Below are 25,354 nucleotides of genomic sequence, written 5' to 3'. Positions count from 1 at the left end.
TTTGTAAAGAAAAATATGCATTGCTATGATGTTAAAGATGCAAATGGGGCACGTATATTATGTTGCTTTCCAGAGTGTATTAGGAGCATCATTAAGTTCATAATTATGTTACCTGACCAGATGACTATTCTGTCTTGTTTTCGGGAATGAGTATGTTAAAAATGGGATAAAGATTGGCTAATGCAAATGCAGTTACAGAAATAGAAATTACAGCATCCAAAGCGAGAGGGAAAACTTGAAGGCTGAATATCATCCATGTCAAAAAAACCCCATGCCAAAACACAGAATGAATTGGTCCATCATATTGGAGACCTCATGACATAGGTTTCCTAGTTATATCACATGCAGAGTGAACTAGCATAACTACAGAATAAGAAATATAGTATTGGCATTTAAAAATATAGGAGAGAAGAGATTTGAGAAATCACAGGTTTTTGAATGGGCATTCAGTAGTAAACCAATTTAAACAAATTGGAAAGCAAGCGCAATTGAAGGTATTGAATTAAACGCAAACTAGGCTAGCGTGAATTTATCCGTGGTAGACACTGCCAACCTAGCCTGATCTTTTTTGGTAAGGTAACTGATTTTTCTATTTACTTTTGTACACAAAGAAAATGCGGTAGATCTGATCTGTCTGCAATTCAGTAAAGCATGGTATAGAATCATAGAATCATAGAATGGTTTGGGTTGGAAGGGACCTCAAAGACCATCTAGTTCCAACCCCCTGCTGCGGGCAGGGACACCCTCCACTAGACCACGTTGCCCAAAGCCTCATCCAACCTGGCCTTGAACACTTCCAGGGACGGGGCCTCCACAACCTCTCTGGGCAACCTGTTCCAGTGCCTCACCACTCTAACAGTAAAGAATTTCTTTCTAACATCTAATCTAAATCAACCCTCCTTCAGCTTAAACCCATTACCCCTTGTACTGTCGCTACACTCCCTCATAAACAGTCCCTCACCGTCTTTCCTGTAGGCCCTTCAGGTACTGGTAAGCCGCAATTAGATCTCCCCGGAGCCTTCTTTTCTCCAGGCTGAACATTCCCAACTCTCTCTGCCTGTCCTCACAGGAGAGGTGCTCCAGCCCTCCGATCAGCTTCATGGCCTCCTCTGGACTCTCCCCAACAGCTCCATGTCTCTCCTGTACTGGGGCCCCCAGAGCTGGACGCAGTACTCCAGGTGGGGTCTCACCAGAGCGGAGTGGAGGGGCAGGATCACCTCCCTCGACCTGCTGGTCACACCTCTTTTGATGCAGCCCAGGACACGGCTGGCTTTCTGGGCTGAATGTTGTCCTGCGAGAAGCATGGAGTTAAGCTGGAGAGAAAGCAAAGAAAAGGTTGATGAGGGGAATGGAGAACACAGCTCCACTCCTGCACCAGAGATCTCCAGCCACGTGATGACTGGGGTGGGAGGAGTAGCAGCGTGCAGGGCCCGTTAGCCCCATGCTGCTCGTACGTATAGTGCTGCACATACATACGGGCTCTGCCCCGTCCCAGGCGGGTGTTTCTGTATCGGGCTTCCTGCTCCCAGAGAACTTGGCTCTACCTCAGGAGCCTTTGGTCTGCTCAAAGCTGGGACAGCTCTGTCCCAAGGAAGCGGGTTTTTTACACAGAATTTTGTAACTTCCATCCAGTTCACCTTTGCATTTTCTCTCAAATTATCAGTATCGAATATGTTTGCCTTTTTCTTTGGCATGGTGTCCAGTCCCATTCAGTTAGAGGAGTGAACCATGATTCTTTTGTACTGTGTGTGTTAAATACAAAAAAGAGATACTATATATTTAGTGACCTCTGGTTATGTATGGCTTATCCTGAGCCATATCTTTATCACTTCTTGTCTGGATTATCGTCACTCTCATTTTAATAGCCTTCTGGCAGCTTGTAGCTTGAGTGTTGGTTGGCTGCCATATTGATCCCAAGAAAGAAAATTTACATTCGCATATTCACAGATTGCTGCCTGCTTTCTCTGCATAACCACTTTGTGCATGCTCAGCACTTCTAAATACCAAGGCCGTCTTCATTCATTCGTTTGTCCGTTCATTCAGTCGTTCGTTCTCACAGATCTGGAAGTGTAACGGAAGGCACCAAGCTCTAGCCGTGCTGGATACAGTCTGTACAGAAACTTGATGCGTTTGAAATGACTAATTTTTGCCCAAATGAATGAATGCGTAAGCTGGGCAGTATAAGAAACGTGGACTCTATTCTCATTTTAGCCCTTCCGGGGTCAGTAGGCAGTTTTAACAGGGCTTGTTTAATTTTTGTTACTTACTAGAAGGCTTTCTTTTCCTTGTTGCTATTTAGAAAATGGAGACGTGAACACTGAATTAAGAGCGTTGGAAAGAATGCTCCATAAAAATTTCAGCTATTTTTGAGACTTTGACTCATTTGTTTTTCATTTGTTCAGATTTAATTCCATTTTTAAAAAGCTTGGTCTTTACACAAAGAAAAAAGAAGGGAGGAGGGAGAAGTGTACATTGACATACTAAGTGAAAAACCTCAAGAAAAATTACAGTAAATTAAAATTTATTTCCCAAGGGATAGAACATATTTCAGTGGGATGAAGGAAGAAACTAATAGACTTTCTATGAACAGCCATTTTTATTTAAAGAATAAGCTTTCAGGCAAATATAATTCTGTAGCCTCCTGAGGATAGCCTTTTTTTTTTTTGTTAGGAATAATACCAATTAAAAAGTGAACAATTAAAAGCACTGAAAGTTTGTCAGTGTACGTTTTCCATGGAGCTGTGCTTTCTATCATGCTGTTGCTTGCTTAACATGCTTTGTGCTGCTGGTACAGCACGCAGTGCATCCGTGCTTCCAGTCTGCAGACGGTAATTAGTTAACGCTGCCAAACACAAATGAATTGTGTCTGCTAATCTGAAGTACTTGCTAACACATCAAACCTTTTGGGGGTATTTTACAATTCTGAAAGGATGCAATTTGACATTTTGGGTTCTTCTCACCTGTTGCTTTCTCCCCAAGTGTCTCTTTTGGAGGGGGCAAAGGGTTTGTTGGGGTTTTTTGTTTGTTTAACTCCAGATAATATCAATGATCTCGCACAGCACTCCCAGACTAATAGCACAACTGAGAAGGCGGTGCTGCAGGGCAGCGCGTGCGTGGAAGTCAGCAGACAAGTGAAGAGAAGAACTTGAAACGGCTTTGCTGCCGAAGATGTAGAATGAAATGATACCCTAAGGAAAGGCAGGGTTTGCAGGGAGAAGTAATCATGGACTGAGTAGAAATTGTCTGGGTGTTTTTTTTTCAGCCATTGCAATTTCCCTGTCAACTTCTACTAGCTCATAGGTCCTAACTGTCTGTCCTCAGCTCTGCTCGGCATGGATAGCCTGATGCCTTGCCCCCCCCTTTAGCCTCTTTTCCTGCTCCACAGGTTGTAATTACTTTTGTCCCCTCAAATTTTTTTGAGTTGATACCAACAATGTAGATATTAAATGAGCAGTCCTTAATCTACCCTAAACTCTATGTCTGTTGTATTTCTTGGACCTAATACAGGACGCTGTGCTTGAAAATGTGTCCCCCTTTTAAACAGTATGATTTGCTTTCTTTAAACCTGGTCTCTCTTGCTACCATTCTTACCAGGCATCAACTTTCTAATAACGATACGGATGTTAAAAACCATCCTACTTTCTAAAAGACTTTGAACCCACAAAATCTACAAACTCACATTTTATTAAAAAAACCGAACAACTAATATCTTGCTTGGTTCATCAAGGAGCAATAGACATTTCAAGTCTTTATTTTCCAATGGAACAAGCTAAGAAACTGCGATGTTGTGGAGATGTCTTCTAGCTGTTAATGGTGGGCAGTAGCTCATGCACACTCATATTCTTTGGTGTACGAAACCAGATCTCTTTTGAAACACTCATTAAGGTAATGACCTCATGGTTTACTTCACAGTTCTATTATTTATCTGCCTCATTATATATTCCTTTAACTGTACTTAGGTATATTTGTCTAGCTTGGAGAAATGTGACTGTGTGTACCATAAGGGAGTTTCATTGGGGGTACAGGTAATTATAGGAAATTTATTTTGAAATTTAATTCTTATGTTTATAGTTCCTTCCATTTTTAAAGGCAAAGCTACTTGGTCTGATTTATGATGGCAGTGTGGAGTTGTGGAGAGAAAAAAAAAGAAAAAAAGACATTTTTGTTCATTCTAATCACATGGTTCTCAAGTCCTTGAAAATTTCAGTTGCATTAAACATTGAGGGTACCATCATTTTTCATAGATCTCCTTGAAAATCCATTTCTTGCACAGAAAAGAGAGATGATTTCACAATGTTACACGTTTAGAAAGTTGAACAAAAATGCTCCGTAGCTAATCTTGCCAGTTCTAACTTGAGGAAAGGCCAGTGCCCCAGAACAATGCATAGTGCATGCATCTGTAATACAGTCCAGAAATCGATACACAGGACCAGATTTTCCATTCCACCATGCTTATTGTGCAAACCCGTCAGAGGTCTGGATGGGAACATTCCCCAGGTCAAGGAGACTCTCTGATGGCCAGAAGCTGGTGAAGATGGTATAGGTGCCTCCTATGCCAGTTGCCTTATCCCCTCACTGGGGAATGAGGGAAGGCATACAAAAGCGTGCCAGGGCTAAGAACGGCTGGAAGCGTGGATCTGTCTTCCATTGCCCCAGATCCTCTCCATGTCTTTGCTTTACTGCGGAGGTGATGCTAGTAACAGAAATTAAAAGTGTGTCTGTTGGTTTAGACTTCTGAAGAGATAACTACTGCTGCGCGCACATTCTTCTCACCAAAAGGAACAGAAATATCTGTAAGTCACACCGGCGCTTCCCTAAGTGATGCCGAGATGGTGCCCTTCCAAGGCACGCAGCTAGGGCCAGACGAGCGCTGCCATATCCCTCGGTAGGGCTTCTCTAACCCACCACGGAGTGCTGCGCAGCGCAGAGGAGCTCGCACTACTCTAAACCTGCGCTGCTCTCAGCAGAGCCTCTTAGCTCGTCGCACGCACCCCTGGCCTGATGTGGTGCACTGCTTTGGTTCCGGGAGAGGAAAAGCTCTTGTGCCTTGTTTAACTGGAGATGTGCCTATGGGAAGGGGTAGCGGAGAAGCAGTTCCTGTATCGAGAGGTTTCACTGAAAGCTTGATTTCCTCAGAAAGCTTTGTGCGGCAGCTGCTTCCATGCTGGGAATAACCCTTATGGATTTTTGCTTCCACGTTGCTTTTCAAAGCTGCCGCTTTTTGGCAGTAAAATCTGCTGACTTTTCTGAACGTTAGCAGCCCAACTGGAAGACCAGAGAGGTGGCTATTGTGCATGCACGGACATCATATTGTGTGAATTTGGGTAACGTTGGATTTGCCGTGCTGACGCAGGTCAGGTGCTCGCGTGGACTGTGACAAAGCTTCCAGACTGACCAGCGCTGGCAAGCCTGAAGTGTCCCCGCAGCGCTGGCAGCCCTCCTTGCCAATACGCCACCCAAAGGTATTGGGCACCGTTCTGTTGGAGCTGGAGCTTTCGTGAAAGAGACAGTATTTTATAGAAGGACAAAGAGTTTGGGGAAAAAACATTCTTGCAGAATTTAGCTCTGCTTTTTTCATTTGCTTGTCTAGACAGCCAGGGTACTTTGCTCTGGACTGCGCAGTGTTGATGGATTTTAATCCCCAAGCTATTTTTGATTCCTGGTCACATTTATGACATATACAGTCTTAGCTTTTCTTTCTCCTTCAAGATGCATGCATCCCTAGACTTGAATGGGTGTAGGAAAGATAAATAGCTAAGGGAAAGGAAATTAGTCTGAATGTTCTTAGAGGAGGAGAAAGGAGACTATATAAAGGCAACTGTGTGACAGAGATAAAAACTAAATGAAAATTAAGGCTCAAGAGGAGGTCTGGCTGATGGGGGGGAAAGGAAGTCCAAATATTTTCAGATAATACCCAAAAGATGAAATGTAAAAAATGCTCCATTAAATCCCATTTCCCCCTCACTTTGATATTTTAATTTTCCATTTCACTTTCTTTTATAATTTCCTTCTACTATTCCAATGATACTCACACTCTAGAGCAAACCTACTGTTGCAAATCATTTTCCCAAAGACCCGTCCTTTAGCCCAGTAGTATTTGGTGTCTGTCCATTTAGATTTTGATACATATCAGAATGCAGAGCCGACAGAAGGGTTCACTTCACTTTGTAAGTTTGTGGCTGGAAGTGCAGATGTGGGCAGCCAAAAACGGTGAGAGGTACGTCTTCTTCAGAAATACAATGGCAAAACCAGGATGTACCAAATGCAGACACGCTTTACATCATCGTGGGGAACTTGTCTCTACAAACAGCTTCAGGTGTTTAATTATTTTCACTTTGTTGCAAGTTTCTTATATGTAATGATAATTTGCCCACTCAGATTTATGTTATTGCAGGCTTCAGTCCAGCAAAGCACTTAAGCACTCGATTAACTTTAAGCACATAAGTAGTCCCATTGCTGGACTGGGGCCATAATAAAGGAAAAGAATGTTTCAGGAGAAATTGCGCTTTTGGGGGTTTGTTTTTTGTTTTGTTTAAAGTGTCAACAGCACAGTTTATTTAGCTGCCTTTTAGACAGTAATCTTATTAGCAAAATTGGCAGGATTAAGAGGCTATTAAACAAAATCTGTGTGTTTTCACATCAGTTAAAATCTGTACTGTATTCCCTTGGAATACAACAATTCTGTTGTGCAATAACTGGATTTTAATGTAACCAAGTCACTTAAGATTATATTAAAATACATTTATTAAATTACTTGGCTGCTTTAGACTGGTGGGGTGGAAGTTAAAAATACAGAGAGGCTTTTCTGACTTTGAAAGAATGTTTTGTAGGATTTCTTGCAGTTTTTCTTCATCAATCAAACTACATTTGTTTACCAAGCAACATGTTGTCAGTGTTAATGTTGTGGGTGTTCTGCTGGGTCCAGAACGAAGCCATCTGTCCCCAAAGGTGGCTGGGGTAAGCAGTCTGTCCGTCACATCAGTGTGCTCCAGCCGCTGGGGACAATGGATGTCGTCAAAGTTTGGTTGCTTTGTTTTCTTATGGCAGGCAGGAAACCCACCACAGCAGTTCCGTCCCTCTACTTTCTGCCTCTTATCGCTTTCAGATACGCAAGAGCTAGTAAGCAGCAAAACTTACTTTATTTGTACGTGGAAACCTCAGTGCTCTTAATGAAAAAAATCTTTGTTAAAACCAAGAAATTAAAAGCTGGCAGTAAAATGGAACAGACACCAGAGTTTTAAAAAATGTTTTTTAAAAAAACTTGTCTGCTCTGTACCCTTGAAAATAAACAAAAAGAAATGTCCCCAAGGAAGAAACAGTGTCTCTATGGCATTTACTGGTTTCTGGTACTAATAGAATAAATAACCTTTTGGCTCAGAATTCACTCATGAACAAAACATTATCTCTAGTTTTTGAATATTATTATTTCTGGCAGTGATTTTCTTTTCAAGCTTGTTAAACCTAAAATACAAAGCTTTATAGATAGGTGCTGCTATGTTTGTACCACAGATTCATTTACTTTGACAGCTGATGTGTTTGTAATAGTGGTAGAATGGCTTCAGTACTCGGACCTGCTCCTTTGATATAAGCAGGTGACTCCTAACATTTATTGATGGTTTGGGGGGATGGTTACACAGAAAAAGTTGAATTGTTGCAAAGTAGTTTCTCAGGTCTTCTGAAGTTTTTTATTGAGTGCTTTGATCTTTGTTCTGCAGATGTAGAAACAGCACAGTCTACAATCTGTAGGTGTTCTCTGCGTTTTTTCAACTGTTTCATGCATCTGACAAGATGCAAATTTACCCAGATCTGTCTACAAAGAGGCTTCTCTCCTGCCTGGTCTTTTTTGTAGAGAGTCAAACAACGTTATTTTTACCCACTTCTAAAAATTGATTCTGAGCATATCTTTTGACATGCCTGCTTGCCTTCCCCACTCCCAGATGTCACCAGCTCCCTGCCCGTGTTACAACATCCATCCTGGCTGGCACGCGGGACTGAACTGGGAAGGTGGAGAACAGCTTGAGATGGAAAACAGCATTCCAAAGTGTCTGTACAGTGGACGCTGAGTGCCACATAGTGATTATCCACTTCTTATGCAGTGATTTACGTGCTGATGGGCACAGCCTTGTGATTACACATTTTAAACTAGGCAGCCCGGGCATTAGTAGCAGGGTAACCGCAGCGGCTCGGAAGCTGGGGAAATATGGATGTGGTCAATTTGAGGTGAGTTCTGCAACACGATAACTCTTATCTGAGCTAGCTAATTTTAAACAGTGCCAACATCCCCATCCTAGACAATGCAATCAGGGAGTGTTGAAATAACCAAACCCAAGAACATCAGATGCTTCTTCCTTACATATGGACTTAAGAGGTGAATCGCTTCTCAGCCTTCTCAAGTATCATTTTACTTTTTTATAAGCTGCTCCTTGTGCCCTAGTGCATTTATACAACTCTTATTTGTGAGGAGAATGTTTCTAAATCCTCAGGAGAATCAGAACATCTCATCACTTTTTCATCCAAATTTAATTTAATTGCGTTTCTCAGGTTTTTTTGAAGATGCTGGATCCTTTTCAGCAATCCTCTCATCTAACGCAGCTAAATTTCCACTTGAATTTGATGTGAAAAATGCTTGAATAAGGACTACCGTGAAGACTCACTTCTCATCCTTCTATGTCATTAATAGTTATTAACTTGATTTCCAGAAGTGCTGAGCACCTAAAGCTCTTAGGAGAGATTAGCACAGGAACTGCTGATACTAAATTCCTTCTCTGGAGAGTACACAATACCTCAAAGTCATTGAGAGGGGCTGGGCATAAGGAAATCCACTTCCACACTATGCTCCCTTCCAAACTGCTCAGTGGCATGAGGAAGAGAGATGTAAGGACTGTCAGCAGACCAGGTGTGATTTCTTGCACATTGGGAAATCTGCAAAGGGGCTGTCACTCAGGCAGGGTATCAGTCTGATATCACCTGTGGTACTCCACACTTCCGTGCACGCCGTTTGGAGCTCGGTGACTCCTCGTCTGGTATTCATGGTAGATCACAGCAGAGCACGATACTTTGGGGTTAGGTTTCTTTAAAAATAGCCAATAAAAACCCTTGATGTGAAACTGAAGAGAAAATCCCAGAATATGGGAAATTTTCAAATATGTAGCATTTGCTATTGGTATGTTCTTCATTAAATATAAATTATAAAACTATTGGGTTTGGATGTTTAATAACAGCCACTGCTGCTTACAGCCTGTAGCCTGCAAGATTCATAACCCTTTTCTGGAGGTGTGATGATATAGCAAGACTGGTGGGACTGGTGGGATCCTGACCCTGGTGAAAAAAATGAACAAAACTCAGACTGGCTTCATTTAGATCACAAAATTCACCTTGAATTCAGCAGTGGCAGAAGTTTCATGTATATCACAGACTAGCTAAAATAGAAGAAACAACCTATTTTACTTTATTCAACTTTCAAATTCTGTGCCTAATTTCCCTGCCTTTTTGTTGCTTGCTGTCATCATTACTATTTTGCCAGTAATAAATGGGACCCATAAATAACTACACCGCAAATTAAGTTAATTTCCAAATGATTTTAATATAACTTTCATCAGAAATGAAATTTTCAGAAGCTTGTCATAATGTAAAATATGTTGACATAAATAAGCATGAACATATGCGCTCATACGTATGTCTGTGCATATATATGCATAAAAGTATATAATGAATCTAGATTTTAGTTTTGTTTCTTAGAAAAGAATGTCACAATATATTCAAGATGCAGTAATGTATTACTTTTCTTATTGCTTTAAAAAGCCTTGAATTCCTGTAGAATATGCTTTAGTGGGTCAGTCATCCCCTTTCCTCTCATTTATCAGCCTTTTGATCTTGTGTCAGTTCTAAACGTTGGCATGCTTAGGCCGTAACAGTGTGCTGCAAGATCACAAAAAGGCATAGTTATATCTTTAAAAACTTATGGGCATCCTGGTGCTACATCCCAGCGTAGCTTAGCAGATGTGGTATTGAGTTCCCCCAAGTCTTCACTACCCCTTTGTCTATTATTTTTTTTATAGTTTTGTTCTGCATTCCTTCCACTCAGCCTCAAGTAGATGGAAGCCTGTTAGTTTATTACTTACATATGTCTGCACCCTTTTACCTCAGCAGGGAAAGACAAAATATTGAGGAGGACTGTAGGTTTGGGATGGTCAACTAATCCTTCCCCACCTTGAACTAATCGCCAGGCTGATGTGTTATTGTGCTGAGCTCTGTTCTTCGGTGCATTGCCAGTGGGGTTTCAATTTGTAGAAGCATAAACAGATACTAAAGTAAAAAGAATGGTGCGGTGATTTGTTAGCAGAGTTCAGATCAAATTATCACAGCAGTCCCCTGCTGACAGTCCTAACAATTACCTCCTTTTTCTTGGTCTTTCAAATGTTTTCTGTTTCACTTATGCCTTGGTAAATAGCATGTTTCTCAACGTTTTATTTATTTGCCTACAAAAGGGAAAGAAGTTGAACCTTCAACTTTCATTCAAATGTCTGAATTTCTAGATATTTTTCCTAACTTAGATGCATTAATAAGTTTTTTTTATTCTTTAAAAAAATAATATAGCAGCAAAGTAACTGCAAATGGTTTCAGCTTTCTAGTGCATACCTGCTTTTATAAAATTTTCTACTTCTTTTATAGCTTTGATCATGACAGTACAGATCATCGAAATTTAAAAACTTTTGAGAAGAGCAACTACTAAATAGGACACAAATAGAATGTTGTATACATTAAGCCAATATTAAGAGTTTAAAGCATTTGAGTCCTATTCTGAAATCAAATTGGGTGTGTGTCAGTAGATATTATTCCCTTTTTGCAGAATATAGTCAGATGATGTTCTGTACAAGTTGTCTGGAATTAACTTCAACATTTGTTTCCACTCTTTTTCTTCTCTTCCCTATTTTCAACTCTTGACTTTCACTCTTGCATAGTTACATTTGTCTGCTTCTTACAATTCTAGTGGGACTGATTTATCATCATTTGCTAACATATCTGTCTCAAAATCTGAGCTTTGATCAGCTTGTATTTTATAACTTACATCTGTTCTATGTTTAACCTTTTGTAATGCTGTTTCTCAAAAATATTATCTAGTATAAGAAAAGAGTCATGTTAGTCTAAGCATTCTGTTAAACCTAAAGAAAGAAAACCCTACATATCTGTCTATTTTGCTGTATTTTTGTTACTGTTTAATAGTCTCTTTTTCATTAAACCTATAAATCTATCACACTCCAACCTTTTCCTGTGATTGCTGCTGAACTATAAACTCCATCTTCCTGTTCCTTCTCTACCCCTTTTTTCCACAATTAGAACTTGTTGCGCTTCACAGCATCCCTACAGGCAGCGTCACTACTCTGGCCTATTTGCTGCTCCCAGAGCCAGCTCCCAAAAAATAAAAGCAGTGATTGAAAGTACTCCTACAGTGGGCTGCAGGGGACAGCAGAAAGCTGCTTGGTTTTGAAAAAAAAAAAAAAAAAAAAAAAACCACCTGGACCACAAATTCTGCCTGGGACTAACTTACTGACATTAATCCTCCCACAAAGATGAGTCCTTGAAGTGAGATAGATGGATAGGAGGTTTGGTGAAGCGCTGAGACAGATCTGTATGTTCTGTTGCTACCTAATCTGTCTTTGAGAAAGGAGGTTTCATTTAAAAGGACTTACCTCCAGACTGACTCTGTCTTGGGTCAGGCTAACACTGGGACAAGAGTGAGAGACGTGTGAACAAGACTAAGGCCTTTAGAAAGTTTTCAGCTCTTTCCCAGATCATAAATAAATTAATTTGCCTAGCACTGATCAGGCTATTAACGTTGATGAAATAATACAATGTTTTTGCTCGGGATTTTTTCTCTCTTCTTATTTTTCCTTCCTCAGCTGTAAGGGGGAAAGTCAGCTTAGTCTGCTTTGCTTTTGGGGGAAAGGTAGCTGTCGTGCAAGGGCCATCAGCAAGGTAGCACTGCCCCGTGGTCCTTGGGGAGAAACGCTGTTGATGCCGGAGCGCCCCGTAACTTGTTCTCTGCACTGATGTGACCACACCAGTTGCCTGAGAATAGTCTCAGCTCTTCTCCAGTGTCTAAGAAGCTTTTGAGGTCCTTTTAGCTAAGGCTGCAGCCACAGATAATAAATGCACAAACTGCCTGATCCTGACTCTATTGGTGTCATCAGAGAAGAAATACCCACAAAAATCTAAGTAATTCCAACTCGCATGTCTTTCCAATGCAGTAGACACTTTTAATACAAATGGAAGTTTTATTGGCATAGGGGCTGAATTCAGTCTTGGCATAAATGGATTGAGGGGGAGCTATACTTTCTTGTAACAGAGCAAATTTTGGCTTTGGGAGTGGAGATATAAAGCACTGAGGAACTATAAATTTTGAGCCAGCAAGGACATTACAAAAGGCAGAATGATAACCAGTATGGCATCACTTCCTTCCAAAAGATTATGAGCTATGAAAAAAGATTAGTTACTTTTGCTGCAAATAGCTTAGAAAACTTGGGCAGGCATGTTGAGTGTGTTGAATGGATCAGTGCCAGCAAATACACCTGTGTAGTGATTAATTAGAAACAGCAAACCCAAGCACGACCTTTCAGGTAGAAAGCAGCATACAGTATAATCAATGTGCTTGGAGTATGTTTGGATGAAAGGAAAAAAGTAGGATGAGAGTCTGTAACAGGAGCAGTTAAGAAAGGCGGTGTAGAATAGAAGAGTAACATTTACTGCTGTCACTCGAGCCACTTCTGAAGGTATGCAGTACTGTCCCTGTTAAGGAGATGAAGTGGCAAACCCAGGAACTGAATTTACTTTCTCTGGATCCCTTCCAGTATTGTAAATACAAGACTAAAGACATGGCAGTTGGCTGTTCTCCTATACACAGGTTTCCCTGGTAAAAGTCTACTTAGTAGATGTTCATCCTATTTAATTTCTTGTCCTGGGAACTTCCAGAATTCTGTTCTGTATGATCCAATCTCAGAAACCATCCACTGTTGCCAAAATGTTAAAATTTGTACAGGTAAATTCTTTTATGGAGTTCTTGTTTGCTTCTATATTGTTCTTTCTAAAAAGATGTAAATATTGAGAGAATTTCTACCAGATAGAAGAGAAACACGCTATTTTCCATTCTCAACCTGGCATTTAATAGTGTTGAACGTTTTACCTTATCTCTAGTAAGTTGCCTGGGCTAATTAATTGTTTGTTTTCAATGTGCACCAGTCTCCGGCAGACCAGAACTGCATGTTCCTCATCAACAACTGCAGTTGACTTGTGGGTGGGTTTTTTTATTTTATTTTGGTAGTATACCTGCATATGCAACTCCTTTGATGAAGACAATACAAAAGTACTGGCTAAAAGTTTCAGACTATATTTTTTGCTCAAAGGAGTTCAGAAAATGTTTATCTTTGAAAAATGCAGAAGCCTATTAAAGATAAAAACATAAACAAGTGTATGGCACTTCTTAAAGTCTTTGACAAAGGTCGCAGGTGTAGGGAGGTCAAAGTGATATCTTGTTCTTCTAAATATTTCAACAGACAGACATACTCTTGATTGGATTATCTATTAAAAAAATTGCTTTGAACCTTCCGCCAATGCGGACCACTTGTGCTTTCTCAAACCAACAAAGGTTCGGTCAGCAGATAAGAATTTCTGACCATGGAAGGGCAGCTGCTTTCCTTTCATCTTTCTTCTGGTGTGTATATGAAATGTTTGCTTAGCCTGGCCCTGCTATCATGAGGACTTTTTTTTTCCTTTTCTTAATCCTCCCTCTAATTTGAATCCAACACCCAGTCTGCAAATAAGACATGAAGAAAATTTAGATTTCAGGAGTGCAGGGTAATCCTGCTGGATGCTGAGTACTTCAGCCCCAGTTCAGCCAATACCTAGCCTTATCTGACTATACATGTGCTTATCCATAAGCCTAAACTTAAGCATATGATTAAATGCTCTGATTGATTAGGACTAATGATCCTCACTGAAGTACTAAGCCCTGTGAGAGAAGTTTGTTTTACAGGCAATTTTGCTGTTGTTTTTCTTCTATTGTTACTTCCCACCAGAGGAGGTAATTAAGGAAGTGTTTGTTTTAAGAGCACCAGAGCAATTTCTGTAATTTTTTTTATCTGATTCTTGAAAATTGACTTGTGACCAGTCTTGTGTTTATTAGTCTTTTATTACAAATTTTTCTTCAAAAGCAAACATGATCTCTAGAAATTGTGCCAATGATATCCAGGTATGTCTTTTCCTTCTCAAGAAGCCTAATCTATGCGCAGTGTTAATGAGAAAAATATTAAGACAAAATGCGTAAAATTGCTTTCTAGAAAGGTTCAATCTATATGTAAATGTAGAGGCGAAAACAAGAGAACTGGCTAACAGTATCCTGAAGGAAAGATGGTATTCACGTAGACTGGATCATTATAAATGTATGCTTTCAGATGCTGCCTACTTTAACACTATATGGTTTCCTCATGAGAAAAATTTGCGTTTTGTTTTACTTCCTTCTTGCTGTCTTTCAACCTGTCTCTCTCTCTCTCTTTTCATTTTAGCCAGCTAAGCCTGGCGGAGTCAGTAGTATCATGAAAACGGGAAGAAAGTTTGAGTTGGAGGTTGCTGATTTTTGTGTGACACCTGGAAAGGATGAATGTAAGGCAGTAACAGGTCAACTAATGATTTATGAGATTTTGACTTCCACAGATGTTTAATAAGGATCTCTTGTCTGCATGCCATATTGCTTGAAACAGTGTGGAAATCAAAACTCAAAGAATATGTTTGAACAGGGAAAAAGCTGTCTTTCCTGCGATGTTGGCAAGCGTTGCCTTCACAAACGAGCTTCCCCAGGCAGACTCTGGGCAGGAAACTATGAAGTTCTTCTGTCTGTGTCTTGGAATAAGACAGTGCACTGGTGGGTGCTTTAAGCACTGATTTCTGAATACCTGGTTCAGTAGCATCAGACTCACAGTAATGAAGGATAACAACGCCTCCTGTTTTATCCATGAGGAGAAGGAATTCTTCTGGATGGATTTGTTCTGAGCAAAGTGTCTCGCTGCCCTGCCTGTGTCATCCTAACCACCCAGCAAAGCCTTTGTGGGACTTTACAAAGAAAGGAATGGAGGGAGTTTGAAGACATGTGAAGGACAAGGCAGCAATCAAACCTTACATTTTCTGAGGGCTGAGAGGATCTATTTTCCCTAGCAGGATTCCATTAAGTTTTCTTAGCATTAAACTGCAAGTATTTTAAGCTACTGCACTCTGGAAGAGGAGCCATGTGCTTTCATGATACTCAAACTTTGATCCTAAGTTGCTGTAAAGCTCCAGTTCAGCAAAATGCTTGTGTGTGCTTGATTTTAAATACATGAATGCTTACAGTCACAGAATGGTCAAGAGCAGCATGAAGTCTACTTTGCCTCACAGCTAAGCCAGTATGTAACTTATGAGTATGGTGTATTATCAGTCTAGTGCACCTATTTCTATACAACCCTGCCTTGGAAACACATTCCCTAGAGTTGGTGGGATTTAAGTGCATACTTAATTTAGGAAGAGCAGGGGAAGACTGCATATGCTTGATTTATATGCAGTTTATCTTCTGGTGGCCTAAATAACTTCTCACATCCTGATTTAAATTCTTAGGCTGTTGAAATATTTTTTCCCCCCAAGACTTAGAGGTTTTCTGGAAACACTGTGTTGTTTCTTTCATAATGCCATTATACTGTGCTTTTCAGATTTTTTTTTAACATCTGTGCATTTAATGAATAATGGCTGAGGTCTTCTTTCCTCATCTTTTATTGATTGAGGACTTTTTGTGCGCCTTGTGTAGAACTACATGTTTTTGCTTTAATGCCTTGCATATGAAAGTTTATGTGTGGTTATTTTTCAGATTTGTGCAAATAATGAAATCTGAGCTAGTTGTTTCAATGTTAAGAATTTGTATTATTTGAAGGCAAAATCACTAGCTTGGAGTTCAGAGGGAACGAAGGTCATCCTGTGCAGAGAACCATGTTCTGTTTGCTGGCGGGTCTGACATCTGAGGATTATAACCTCTGTGATAGATGGGCCTGGATTTTTTCACAGGGGTAAGTTTCAAATAATAGTTCTGATCAGTGGAATCAAGAAAAACTTGGTAATTTACTCCAGGCTATGCAGAATCACAAACAATGGGAAAGTGTAAATTAGGAAAACCAAATATTTTAGAACTAAGTCTCCACAGAACAGCAATATTTCACTGGCCTTCCCCCCCCACCCCCACCCCCCCTTCCTTCACCATTCTTTGGTACCATTAGCTTTCTCTGTAAGGAAGATAAAAAATCTGCCGTGGCTTCTTTGCTTATTTTCCTTAACACTGATTTTTTTCATAGGCGAATAAATGTTTTTGTCTTAGATTCATCTGTTGTCAAGGCTATCGTTGATGATCCAGCGTGGCTACCATCTGACATGTAAGGCGATTCTGCTGTTGTAGTGTCAACAGCAACTGTAAGCCCTTGCAGCCTGATTTCCTGTATTACGCAGGTCACAGAATTTGATGAGGGTCACAGGAGGACCCCGTAATATCTCTGTGTAGACAGATGCAAAATTTCAAGGGGAAAAATTATCATCAAGAGTATTAGTCAATAGTGTGTTGAAATCACACTGTTGTTTTGACCATTTTATGCATGGCTGTACCGGCAGGTCTGTAGTTCTGATGATGGCAAGCCTCTAGGAAAAGGACTGGGTGGGGGTTCTGCCTCTCGCAGGTTTGTAGCTCTCTTCCTCAGTCCTGTCTACGTGGCGGAACACGGTCCATCTCAATCGTGATGGGAAGTTGCGAAACGCTGCCATTATTGCATCTAGACTTGTTGCATTTACTGAGCCATGCATGCACGCACCAAGTGTTAGCGTTTGAAATAAGCTGAATTTCTGTGATCACAAGACAGCATTTTGTTACTTTTGCAACATTTCAGTTGCTGAGATGCATTTTGATGATGCTGATCAAAGAGTCCTTGAGCATTGGAAGTTCATATTGGCTGTGATTCTGTCTGACGTATTTTGCACTATGTCGCGCCTAACCCTTTGTGATGATTAAACATTCATTTGCACCGACTGGGGTGCCTGACAGTCTTACATCATAAAGCATTTTATTCAGTGCAAATTAGGATTCTGTGCGCTCCTCTGTGGGGGATTTTCCCACTAATGACATATGTAAATAGCACTCATTCATTCTAATATTAAGGGGAAAGGTACAGAAGCATGCAGATCTCCTAATGAATCTGTGTTATACCTCAGATGAAAGGAAAACAATGTGTTTTTCAGATGTTAATTTTGTTATCTGCACATACTGTGTTCCCCTGTACTCCCTCAAAGTTGAGATACACAGAATCAGATTTATAGAGCCTTTATGTTCACAAAGACGGTTTGTCAGAGAGGTACCCATGCATGCACGCTTTCCGTAACAATATGGAATCCCTTCCTTCCATGAAGAAAAGGAAGAAATACAGCCATATTATTCAAATGTGAACCCTACTAAATTGGGCCCTTCTTTGTGTGCATGTAAAACTTTTTTCCCTTCTCTTTCTGTAACACACAGTTTTAGCTCTCTAACAAAGCCCAGTAGCTTCTGTCATTTTGGTATACTTGTATTTTTACGGCAGCATGCCCCCATGTAATGTAAAAGGTACCCTTCCTCAACTTGAGCCCTTGTCATCTACTCTGCTATGTCTTGTATTTAATAACTTTAACTTGCTTGAAGAGACCCACAGCAAAAATATTTGAGTCTTAACATTTTATGAACAAGGAGTTTTATTAATTTTCTTTGGCCTTTCATTCCTGAAGGCCTTTCTTTTCTTTTTTTTTTTTTCCTGTGGGCTTCAGTGGAGGAGCGGGACGCATGCAGGGCCGAGCTGGATGGCGGCTGTCCTGCGGTGCGGCCCTGGCACCTGGGTGGGAGCCCTGGGTGAGGCTGGTTGGGGCCTGTCAGTGCCCTCAGGGCCAACAGACAGCAATCTCTCTCGGCTGAAAATCCGTAACCTCTGTCAGCGGGGAGATCTTCATGGCGGGTGGCAGGGTGCCAGGGAGCTGGGCTGCCATCAGCATGTCCAGGCTCCAGCACCAGTCTCTGCCAGGCGGGCAGGTATGGCCGTACCTAAGGACAACGCTAACTCGTGGGGGCGAGCAGCAGAAAAAGCCGAGGCCTTTCTGCTACCACCACGCTAAAGGCAAAGCCGGGGATAAGCCCTGGCTTGCCCCTCTCTGCTCCTCCCCACCCATGCTGTGAGGGAGGGACAGGCATATCCCCACCACCAGGCCTGTGGCCCAGCCTCCTGCCCCTCGGCCGGCATGAAGGAGGAGAGGCCGGCGGCGAGGAGCTGTGCCCCTGTGGGCAGAGTTGTTATGGGGTGGGGGAGCAAAGCCAAGGGTTTGGCCGTGTTGCTGAGTTTGCCTCTGAGCAGTTCCTCGCCGCTCGCCCACAGAGCGCCTGGCCGGACTCTGGGCCCCTGAGTGCCCGGCTGCCACCCTGGCAGCCAGCTGGGCCCTGCACAGTGCTTCGCAAGGAGCTTCCCCTACACGAGCTGTCTCATGGCCAAGCCAGCTCGAAATCGGGTCCTCTCCTCATCAGGGCATAGGAATGTTTCTGTCAGAGTCAGTGGCAAAGCTGTTCTGGCTTCACTGGGGAAGAAATAAGCCCCGATTCTCCCAATGACTCTTCCTCGCCGGCTGTGCTGAGGCTGCCCCTCAGTAAATGGAGGAGGATGCTCCTGACTCTTACACTGTATTTATTTCACCTCAGACAGGTGTGAGTTGTCTGCTGTGAACTTTGGTGCTTCCTTCTCATGCGTTGGAGAAAAGCAATAAATTCATTTTGAAAAAAGGATAATTTTTTTCCTTTGTCTTTTAACCAAGATTTAAATGTTTGCATTTAAAAAACCCAGCTGTTTAATGCTGTTTAACCTCCATAGGCAGAGTAGTTACGAATGGTATTCTTTCTTTATTTTTTGCCGTGAGGAATGAGTGGTGTTCCTTCAATTTTGAGCTAAACTTGATGCAGACGTTGGCTATAAATGGGTCAGGCAGTCACTGAAGTGAACAGTTGGCCACATTTGTGCTAACTCCAGTCTTTTTGTTTTTTGCCAGAGGAAAAAGAATTCTAATTTCTATCAGTCTAAATTGTGCTGGGCAGCATTATCAGCTGGAAAGACCCCTCTGATTTGACAGGCCCCACTGTATGATGATTAATTACTACTCAGCTTCATTGGACTTTTCTAATTTCCTTTTGCCACTAGCTGTAGGCAACAAGCGATAAGTACTGCTCTTATTATTTTGTGCAAAGGAAAATGTCTATTACTGCTCTGTCCTACAAGTAATCAGAATAAAAAGACAGCTGATCGGAAAACCTGTGAGGATCATTCTGTCTTTATTTATCCTACCCTCGCTTTATTCCTGTGCTGCTTCTACACAGAAGTTGTTTTACACAGTTGCCTGTCAAAATAAGAAGATAAAATCATAATCTCTATCAAAGTAGTTGACATTTTGAAATTTGTATAATGATTTCATGGGAATTAATCCTCAATCTGCAAATAAATCCTCCTCAAAATGCTAATATAACTAGGAATCTTATACCACAGAATGTAAAACAATTCTTAATCTTTCTTTTCTATTTTGCCATAAATTTATTATATTAGAAGGCTGCCTTGTTGAGAAAAATTATAGCAGTATTGTCAAATGCAAGAAGAGTAAGTACTTTACGTAACACATTATAATAATGATTTTTCTGAGACCCTGAATGCTCTAAAGTATACCAAGGAGAAGGTGCGTTACTAAGAACTTGTCAAGGACTTCACTGTTAGAGATAAAAATGGAAGCTTGCAACTTTTATATCTTTGTTTTTGATGACTCTCTTCAAACCATTCGGCAATTTCCAGTGAATTAACTCTAGAAAAGTCATCCGAGTTACCTCTGTATTCTACACGTTTAAGAGGTGCCATAGAATTTACTTTCAGAGGAAAGATACTGAACGCTTACTGGTAACAGCAAAGCATGTCTGCGCGGTGCGTGGGAATGCTGTGCCAGGATAGAGACGCGTATAATTGTAGTAAAGTTAAGTGCTGTCTGGACTAATTACCTAAAGATGGAGTTTCTTACCCGTAACTTGGCGTGTGCTGCTGTAGCTTCAGTTTACGAGCTGACTGGGTCACATCTCTGGGTGGATGTCCTTATCTGCAGGAGGTCTGTTTTCAGAATGTTTCTGCACTAAGGGATTTAGGAATAAGTGGAGCCTAGAAACCTAAAAGTCTGCGTCACCTTGGAAAAGGGACTTTTCTAAACAGTTTCAGGTGCTTCTGAACGTTACCCTGCTTTTTCTACCTGGATACTGTTGTGAAAGGATGGAATATTGATACACAAGAGAAGGCAGTTGAAAAGTCTTGCAAGGAATTGTGTTTATCTTGTTTCTGTAAGATTTGTTGTTCTGGCTAATTCAAAAATGTTTCTTCTGATCAGGTCCTTCCTGCTCTTTTTGCACAGTTAAAACTTCAGGTATTTACATGGTTTCAATTAGGTTTGTACAGCTACCACAAGAGTGACAGAGTCAGGGGACGTGTGTGCAGCTGCAGCTGTTTTGTTGTTTTTCGGTTCTGTTTTTAAACTGAAATGGAAGATGTTAACAAGATTCCTCCTTTTGGAAAAAAAAAAAAAAATTGACGCTAGTTGGCTTGAGGCCTGAAATAGCGGGGAGGCTCCTACTCTGGGACGTCTCCCATCAGGAGCACACAGCACTTTGCAGGCCATCCTTTCTGGGGATGTACATTCCAGGCCTACTGCAGTCTTTGTAAATACGGATGGCCTTTGTGTGGAAGATGTATACTGCTAGCAAGGGGGAGAGGGAAGGGATATTTGCATGCAACTTTCACATCTGCTACTGAACCCAAGAGCCTGATTAGTATCTGCATTCCTTTCCCCAAATAAACAGAGAACCAAATGGCTTGCAGATCTCCCAAAACGCTTCTTCCCCCATCCAAAGCCTTCTCTATCCTCTTCCTTAGGCCTCTGCAGGGTGAGATTCAGTGACTGGGGCAGAACCACAGGTGCCATGTACGCCGCCTTTTCCGCGGTCACAGCAGGATGGAACAGGAACGGAGCCCCTCTGGGCAGAAAAGCTGGGCAATGATTTCAAGGTGGCTGATCCAGTGTAAAGCTTCCTGACCACTGACAAGGAGCCAGTTTGGCTAGCGCATGCTCGGCATATCTCTAAATCACATCACATGATTGAGAATATTGTGTAGAGTTATTTTTTTCCCAGCTGTAATTACTTTTATTTTTGTTTTAGAGCCAACAGAACTAAATGTATTGGCAATATATGGGCAATGTAGCTGCCAGTGCTGTTTTGCTTGACACAAACACAGCATTGTTATTCACAATAAAGCACTTGTGATGTTGTTATCAGACTGGTAACACTGCTTTAATAGTTAGGGACTTCATGCAGTTAATCTAAACCAGGCTGGATTATATTCTTTCCTCCCACTTTATCCCCTCCAGAATCTGGTGGTTATTGTTCTCTTGGTTTAGGGTAGCTCACCCTCAACGGGAGGGAACAAGGAGCTGAGTGTTTCACTTGAGAAGAGTATTGTAGTTCAGGCCTCTGTGTTACAGTGGAAAATACCTTGTATGTTGAAAGCATCTCTTAATTATATAGTCTTATTGGTAGCAAAGCAGAGGTTAACGAGTACCTCAACAGGTATTGTGAAGCGCTCTTTAGTTGCTAATGTTTCTGGTGGAAATACTGTATACTGTACTGGGTTGCAGTATAAAGTATGGCATACTCGTCCAGTAACGGTAATTATGGTATCCTGTTCCATCATTATCATCTGAATGGGATAGCACATTTAGAGTTTGTTCATTCATTTAAAACAGTAATAACTACTTTGTAGAGATCTGGATGACTGAGGTACCTGTATGCATTAAAGAGCGTATCTTGAGTTCATTAACAAATATTAAGCAAACTAGCAAAAAAGATGTAATATTTGTATGCTGTTGACAGGCACAATTTTTCTTCTGTGCCCGTGGACGAGTCGCTGTAGTGTTTGGTCTCACCATCTGTATCTTTGTATACTTAACGCGTGGGTGAGTTCCTGAGAAGCGTCAAAAGGCAACGCCAAGCACAGTGACAACAAGGAGGGAAAATTTCTGCATCCCTTTGACAAAAAGGTGTGCCCCAAGAACTAAGAGTTCCCAGAGGGATGGGAAGCAAGTGGGCCGCTGTCCCCCCCACCCACAGTCGGTCTGCAGCGGCACAAAGGGAGATGTGCTGCTTTAATAGTGCAGGGGACTCCAGGCAGCGACATGCCTCCCCGAAGCACAAGGACTTGTGATTCACCTGCCGAAACGTTGGTCTTGGCACCACCAGCAACTGCTACTGAAATTTCCTCTTTCCGTTCAGCGGGTTCCTAGCGTTCGAGGTCAGGCAGTAAGTTTGTGTCACAAATAAGAAAAAGAAGGAAGAAGCTATTCCTGGCGGTACCTTTCAGGCTGCTTTGCTGTTCTAATAATTAATATTTGAATAGATTAAAAAATGCACTCCTTTGCTACATATAAAAGTAGGATCTTCCAGCTCTTGCTGGGATGTTGCTTCTACTTTTCTACCAAGCTGTTTGCCACAAACCTTATTTTCATGTTGATCAGTATTTATTGTTGCTGTAAAATAGCGTACGTTGTAGTGTTTGTCTTATCAATGCAAAGTGATGAAAAGCATCCTCAAATTAACTCCTCTTTAGGGAAAGAAAATAAAAACACAGTCCCTGGGCTGGTGTTGGAGAAAAAGGAATTCCCAATATTATTATTTATTTGAAGTGAATGATTTTTGAAATACAGAGTAATTCAGTCAATCCTGTGCAATATTTTTTGTCATACGTAGGCCAGATAATTATAGTATAGAGGTTATTCATTTAATTTGGACTAGTTTAGAAAGTGAAATATATAATTGTGCAACTGCTTTGTTCTTTTTCTAATAAAAGGTAGGAGCTTTTGAGTGTTATTAGACTGAGATAAGCTAGGCTTCTGTATAGCACAATTTTGTACGTCTGAACTAGCAAAAGCCTTTGAAGTCCTATGAATCTTTCTGCTTGTTAATTCTTCCATTTGTTTGATTTTTGGTACAAAGAAAATGAAAGAATATGATGAGATTATGGCATTTTAAGTCAATATTTATTAAAAAATCAATCTCGATGAAAATCTGCCCATCCCTCTAATTAGATGAGGCAACTTGAGGTTGATTTTTAATTGCAAAAGTAATTACACGGAGCAGATAGCCAGTGACATTTGATTATCTAGGTGATTGATTAAAAAGCCTAGCTCACAGAGCAGATTGTCAGCCAGGGGAATCGAGACAAAAGAGCAAATTAAAAAAGTTGTCCTGTTAGTAATCACAAAATTCAAGGATGAAATTACAAAGCTAAACACCTCCAATCCACCTCATCTTCATCACTCAAATGTCTGCAGCATGCCTGAGCTCAAAAAGGGGCGATAAAGAAATGGATTACTTTTAAAAGGAGGAAGTATTCTGGAAATATAAAAATGAAAGAGCAAAAGCACTGCTGAGAATAGGGACTTCAACCACACAAGCAAAGAAATAAAAATTTCTTTTAATTGTGACAGAGTTCATTTTCCCTGTGCTCTTCTGAAAGCTCATTAAAACCAAGCAGGGTTAGTCAAATTAAATGAAGTATGTTGGGTAACGAAATACATTTTTAGTGACAAATCTTAATGATTATTTAAGAATCTAGTCTAGATTATCTCTTCCTCCTCCAATAGATATGTATTTTACAGTGGGTATTCATTTAATTTTCTAATACCTTGGATTTATTTAATGTCATTTTAACTGATTGCAGTCTGTAAGTGGAATGGGTACCACTGATGCCTTTCAGTAAAGAATGTTATAAAATGTTTGTGAAATTCATATATAAGGTGATGTGAATGAGGTGGGAAACAGGAGGAGAATTATGTTTGCCTATAATATCCCATCTTAATTTGATGATGCTTATCTCTTTGGGCTATACTGTTCTTGTAAGTTGGTCCAATGAGTTGATGAGCTACAAATCCTAAATTTTAAACCAGATCCTCCCAACAGAAGGTTTTGATGTATGTAGCATGATCTACACCGTGCTTCCATTGAGTCTGGAGGCTTTGGATGGAGTCCAGCGTGTGCTGGGATTTTTTTACCATGACAAAGTACTGTTGTGTTTTATCTGAAGTATCAGGTTGTTTTGGTCAAATAGTCTTTGGCAGAACCACTCCAGTCAGCTCAAAATGGTATGTAAGCCTGAAACTCATTCACGAAAAATAACTGCATTTTCTGAAAATCACGTGACTTCTTCATACCCGAAGAATACTTGGTTTTCTGTCATTTAAACAAGTGTCTGTCATTTTCTATATCACAGATGCCTGAAAAGTGGTGCAGTAGCAAGGGATGAGATGGAACAGCAATTAGTCTTTAAGTGAAACCAGAAATATATGCATATAATATTATAATATATTTTATTAGAATAAAACAACCCAGAAAAGAGAGGGGAAAGGAAGTGAAATTGTTGTAAGCATCCCATCCAGGGTCAATTAACGTACAGCCTGTCAGCCTTTAGAGTCCTTCAGAGCTCAAGTGCAGCTAATATCAACTGGTAGCAAGGGGTGGGTTTACCATTGTGGGTGTCAGCGTCAGGCCCTTCATCCGTTATCTAGCAGGCATTCAGGGAAATCTTTGTGATCCAGTTACTAATTCCATGGAAACAACCTGGTTTTCGTCTTCCAGAGTGGTGTCATTGAGAAAAAGAAATGATTACTAGACTGTTGGATTTGTTAAATGCCAGCTCCATATTGTTCTTTTGTGAGGCTCTGTTACCTGTCACCCATCAAAATGTAATCTGACAAAGGGTAAAAAAAAAAAAAAAAAAAAAATCAATTGATTAAAGGGGCTTCTTGCATATTACACCACCATATAGTTTTCCAGGTTCCTGATGGGCCTTTTGCATTAAAGCACATGAACACTGAAACAGAGATGGATATAGGCCTTGGGGGGTTTCTGGCTCCCTGACTTAAAAAAAAAAAAAAATTGCAGGAAAGGCAAATTATGAAACAATGAGAGGGTCAAGTCAGTTTTGGAAATGTGTAATTGCCAACCTCAAGAGAATAATTTGAATAGAGTAAAAAATTGGTATCCATTTTAGTACAACAAAACGTGTAAGGGTGTGTTGGGTAGTTTGTAAACATTACAACAATAGTCTTTGTTCCTCTTTCAGCATTTTGAGGAGGTGGGGTGAAAGCAGCAGAAATAATTTTCTACAAGAGCAACTGCCAGACAAAATGTCAAACTAATTTACAGATTTTTGTA

Source organism: Grus americana, chromosome 13 (genome assembly GCF_028858705.1).
Source record: "Grus americana isolate bGruAme1 chromosome 13, bGruAme1.mat, whole genome shotgun sequence".
Classification (NCBI taxonomy): domain Eukaryota; kingdom Metazoa; phylum Chordata; class Aves; order Gruiformes; family Gruidae; genus Grus; species Grus americana.
This window is presented reverse-complemented; position numbering follows the sequence as displayed.